This window comes from Rhagoletis pomonella, unplaced genomic scaffold (assembly GCF_013731165.1).
Source record: "Rhagoletis pomonella isolate Grant_MI unplaced genomic scaffold, Rhpom_1.0 Rhpom_scaffold_00004, whole genome shotgun sequence".
Taxonomy (NCBI): Eukaryota; Metazoa; Arthropoda; class Insecta; order Diptera; family Tephritidae; genus Rhagoletis; species Rhagoletis pomonella.
Window position 1 is genome coordinate 71,750,516 of NW_023458558.1, and position 5,647 is coordinate 71,756,162.

The window sequence follows — 5,647 nt, forward strand, 5'->3', positions numbered from 1 at the left end:
GTGTTCCCCACGTTGGGCGTTTGTTGAAGGTCCCTAGTAGCTACCCATGGACCGCCGGAACAGCTGAAAGTAAATAAAAATTAATGAAATTAGTAAAATCCCCATCCTTATTTACCTGATGTTTTCGTTGGTTGCCATCTCTGTGTCGATCGACAAATGTCAAACTCAGCAAAAGTCCCAAAAGGGAAATTGTAAAGCTTTTAAGGAAAAATTTTGCCAGATTGGAAAGGCCATTCCGAGAGCCGAGTAAATCATTAGGAGAGAGACAGATATAGGGCGAACGGGTCGGATTACGGAAAACGGTGGTTAAAACGGATGGCGGTAGAAACAAGGCTATATAAAGAGGTCCACAGTGGACCGTAAGGATAAGATTGCGGTGTGAACTGAAACGTTAACTGCCCCGACTCGCGCGCAGGCATGGGCATTCTCGGGCGACAAAGAAGTTTTTGATAAAAAATTGTAAAACCTCAAAAAAAAGAAACATAAACGGCGCGTGTGTTGGTTACACCAAACGAAGCAGAGGAAGCCCGTTGGTTCGATCGTGGCCGGCAGTATTGGCCCGGAGGAGGAGTGAGCTCAACCCGAGGATTGAGGAGGAGCAGATTCTCGTCCGGAAGCAGTTGAACTAATCCCAACGGATTCTAACATTAGGATAAAAAAAAAACCCCCACCAGCGAGATGTAAGTAAATGTAGTGCGGATTTTTCTGTGTTAACAGGAACGAAGAGTAATTTTTTGTGTGTTCCCAGTGTGCCAGGAAGTTATTCGATTGCACGCCCAGGAATTTTGAATGTTGTACGCAAAGGTAGTAGGGCGCGGCACAACTCGCTGGTGAGTGCTAGGGTTAAGGTATTCCATTTGTACAAAAGCTTTATGCGATTTTATGGCTCACGCGAGCGAAAAGCGCCAAAATAGGAATATCGGAAGAATTCGGAGTTCATGGTTCTGGTCAGCCGAGACGACCACCACAATCCCATAAACCATAAAAAAGAAAAAAAATCCTATTAGCGCAGAAGCGGTCCAAGGTGAAATACACAACGTGACATAGAGCTAGTTTAATTTTTGGTATTTTAGTTTAGTCTTTATACATGTATTTTACTGATACACATATATATGTATGTTTATTTGCGCGTTAACCGTGGTATTTCGCGATATTCTTTATGTTAGCATAAGTTTCCTTCTGTTGCTGCTTTTTTTTCCGTCAGTAAAAGAACCCAACAAGGTAGATAATCATTAATCTGAGCGGAGAACATCCGGCTCCCGGAAACACCTGTATACCGACAAAAAAAGAGCTCTTTTTGGTAGGGTGATAGGTTTACCGTGTCTTTTTGTTAAGTTCTATGAACTGTAATATACTTGTTTGGTCCCTTTTTTTTGATGGTGGCGATAGATATAAATAATTTTTGATGTTGATATTTTTTTATGAATTTTTATAACTTTTGTTTAAATTTCTTATTTATTGTTTAAATTTACACAATTAGTTCCATGTTAGTCAATAAAATTTCTCTTGTATATTCGAAATTGAAAAGAAATTTAATATGAGGGACTAATTTATTTCGGAGGGAGGGCAAGATGACAAAAGGGTGAGTTAGTGGGCAATTGGAGTAGAACAACAGGGAGACCGCGAGGCGACGTCTGAAATGAGCGGTCCATGGACGGGTGGGCTTCCTATTGACAAAAGCATGTGGATGAACGACGCGTAACTTCCAGCCTGCTTTATTGTGGCAAGGGTTGAGAACCACGGCCACACAATTTCAGAGCTAGCTAGGGCCGCCACAATGATAGTGACACACAAGGCGCGGTAACGTGTACGTGACATATATAATATGGCGATCGACACTGAGATGGCAACCAACGAAAACATCAGGTAAATAAGGATGGGGATTTTACTAATTTCATTAATTTTTATTTATTTTCATCTGTTCCGGCGGTCCATGGGTAGCTACTAGGGACCTTCAACAAACGCCCAACGTGGGGAGCACCCACCCCTGACAATAAAGAGGAAAATTACCAACAAAAAGTAAATAATCTTCAAAATATCCTCCAATAATCTTAAACGAAAATAAAACGCCAAGTGAATCAAGTGGCAAAATTACTGTCGGACTATGTACTGTGAAGTAAATTATTGTAATACGATTTTGCTTAACTACATAATACAAAAGGAGTAATAAAATGAAAAATGAATATTTAAATTCTTCTTTGTATGTCGTTTCAATCAAAAAGGTATAAGGTATTTTACTATTTCAATGGGGGGGGTTTTGGGGGTTAAACTACGTGTCAGTCAGTGGCGGACCCACGGGGAGTGTTTTAATACATAGACACTATTTTATACATACATATGCGCCATATTAAGATACCCCCCGTGGGTCCGCCACTGACTGACACGTAGTTTAACCTGCAAAACCCTCCGCTGGATCCGCCCCTGATTTCAATGATATGTTTGAGACCAATTGGAGAATTAGGCAATCTGAACAAGGTTCGTATAGCTTTAGACGCGTATAAAATTTGTATGCAGAAACGATTCCTCTACGCCTCAAGATCTGCACACGAAGCGACTTCAAAGCGTCAAAGTATCAGGCAAAAAATGTTAAGTGAAGCAAAATTATTATTTCTTTAATTAATTTTCAGTTATTTTTCTATTATTTGCACGAATTTTATTGTTTTATCGGTTTTCTTTTATGAAATGCATGCACGCACACCGAAAATTGTAAACCAACTTCTTCTTCTTTCTCTTTTCTAAGCGTACGTACGGCTAGCTACCAACACTGCTGTACGCCAAGCGATTTGCAGCACAGTATAGACAGTAACCAACCTTTTTGGGTTGTTGTTGTAGTAGTCGTTGTTGTTGTAGTTATATTCACTCCTGAGGAAGGCACGGGGTTGTGTGCTGCTATTTAATTGCCTTCCTCAGACTTTTTCTAAGATTTCAGGGTTGTGTGCTGCATTATTATTAGATAAATAAATTTAAACATTTGACAAATCGTGATTTTATTAAGAGAAAGTTATAAATGGTGTTGAAAAAACCAAACAAACGCTCGTGCGAAAGCAATATAATTAACACAAGCTTTTCCGCGTGGTTGCCTTTCAATAAATAGAATAAACAAATATTCGCAAATAAATTGGATTTATTTTATAACTGACAACTAACGTACGCTTTTTGTTCTTTTCTCCATTTTGATTTTGACTCTTTATAACCGCCAACAACTTTATGTGTATACATATTTACAAGCTGTCAAAATTTTGCGTAGTCCCACGAGCTAGGTAAAAACTATGGCATTCGTATTCACAAGTTTTCTCTTTTTTATTAGTTGGCAAAGGCCCTCAGTGGCAGCGCTCCGAGCGTTGAGATAGTAATTTCATGTCAATTAGTAGAAAAGTTCCATGTTGAAAAAACTTTTTATTATGGCGAGAAAATTTTACATTTCTGCTGTGCCAATTCGTAACTTTTTACTGCTGGAAATTTTTGAAAGTTGCTCTGGTGCAAAAGAAGTTGAGCAATTAAAATCAGAAATTATACAAAAATGACTTGTCTTTACTGACTTTTATTCTTCTAGAACTAAAAGCCATGCATTTATTAGACGCCTTAGTAATAAAATTAGAACAAAAAAATTCTTCAAAGCCGTCAGGCCGTGTTGAAAATTTTCATTCACCTCATAGTTAACAAAAATTTACAATCCGTGGTACTTTTCTATCAATTCGCAAATGCCGTTTGCACAAAAAAGGTTATAAAATGCGTTTTATTTAAATCGTTTAGAAAATGAGTCATTTATCTATACCATTTTATGTGGAATTATTCAATAAATTTCGTTTTACACTATACTTTTTGAAACTATTTGGAGTTAATTATTTTTTGTTTCTTAAAAGCAACCCTGCGTTCTTGGTAGGCGTGTGTACCAATATTTTCATCCCTAGCATATTCATCCCCGAGGAAGGCAGTCGCCAAATTCACCGAAGGTTGTTTACTGGTTATATTGTGATTTGCAGCTAGCTTGCTTTGACGAATTCGTGAAGCTGACGACTCGTATACAGCCCTCCATTTAAATGCACGTGTGCGGCATCAAAGCGTACAACTTTCGTATGTAGCATCTAATACGCATCTAAAGCTAAACGACCCGTGTGCAGACTGCCTTACATTGGTCTTCATGTTGAGAACTAGCATTTTCTCAACTTGAGAAACAGTCAATTTTGTAGCAAACGTTTGTGCTAACCAATTATTATTTTTGTACGTGTTTTTGCAACCAATCACGCGCACATCATTGTAATTACATTTGCACAATAAATTTATTGAAATAAACCACCGACAAATTACACATAAAGAAAGAAGCAAAACAGAAGTAGCAAACTTCAAAATAACGAACGCTATACACTTTTTTCTCAATTGCTATTACAAATGGCTGCAACCGCAATTGAGAAAATAGTGTGTGAAGTTCGTAATTTTGAAGTTTGCTATTTTGTTTGGCTTCGTTGTCGTAAACTTTAAACGCATAAAAAATATATTGAGGGAGTTCGCAAGGTACCATGGTTCATGACATGAACCAAAAATACAAGATCACGTAAGAACGCGACGTTGTATTTGTAACTGGTTTTGAGAAAAAAGTTTGCGAAAGCGGGTTCGTCAGCTGGGCGTTTGTTTACATCACAAGCACCACTATTTTACACTTTTATTCAAGTAAAGAAGAGTTAATTCAACATGACAACACATTTTAAAGCATTTTGTTGCATCATTTTACCTAAATTGTGCGTTTAAAGTGGCTGACAATAATTTTGGCTAATTTTGGTTTTCGTTGTTTTCTTTGCTTTGTTTACTTTTCGCTCGTTTTCCAGTGAAACAAGATGGCGTGGACCCCGCTAAAAAAATCTACTTTTTTCACTCTCTTCTTCTTATACTAGGTTCACATATAAGTAGATTATCCTCATTTTCGAGCTTAACACCCTAATCTGTAATTATAACAAGAGATTAGCCTTATAAAATTCGTCCCTTGTTAATCTGTAATTATATAATAATCTCAGATTTAACCGATAACTTTTCGGTGTCCATCCTAGTTTTATCGATTGTTTTTGCGAAAGAGAGGAGAAATGTCAAATGTAAAAGTAAACAAAAATGAACGCTAGCAAGTAAAAGAGGTTTGTAAAGGTATTTTTAATAAAATGTTAAGTTAAAATATATTTATATTGCTTATTATAGCAGAAAAACCTGATCAGGGTGGCACAGAGAAGAAACATAACTTTTCCTTGAGATGTGAGAATAACAATCACAACAAATTTGATGGCTAATAATCTGAGATTTGCCTGTGTAAACGGGGTGATTAAAAAACGAGCTTTGATTGAGATAATATTGATATGTGAACATAGTTTAAGTCGTGATCTTGTGTCTTTCGTTCATGAGTAAAAGCTCAGTTAGTCTAGACTTAACTTAATTGAACTTACCGTATGAAATCATCAATAATTACTCAACACGTCAACTTAAGCCAAAAGCGGACCTAATTTGTTTTTGTATTTTCTTTTTTAGCTGTTTACCAGTCCACCGCCTAAAATGCCACATCAAAAAAATGCATGCAAACAAAAATGTTTTTTTTTTTTCGTGGCTTTATGGACCCTGTGGTCCAAGATTGTTGGCAGTAATACTGTAATGTATATGCCAGGTTATA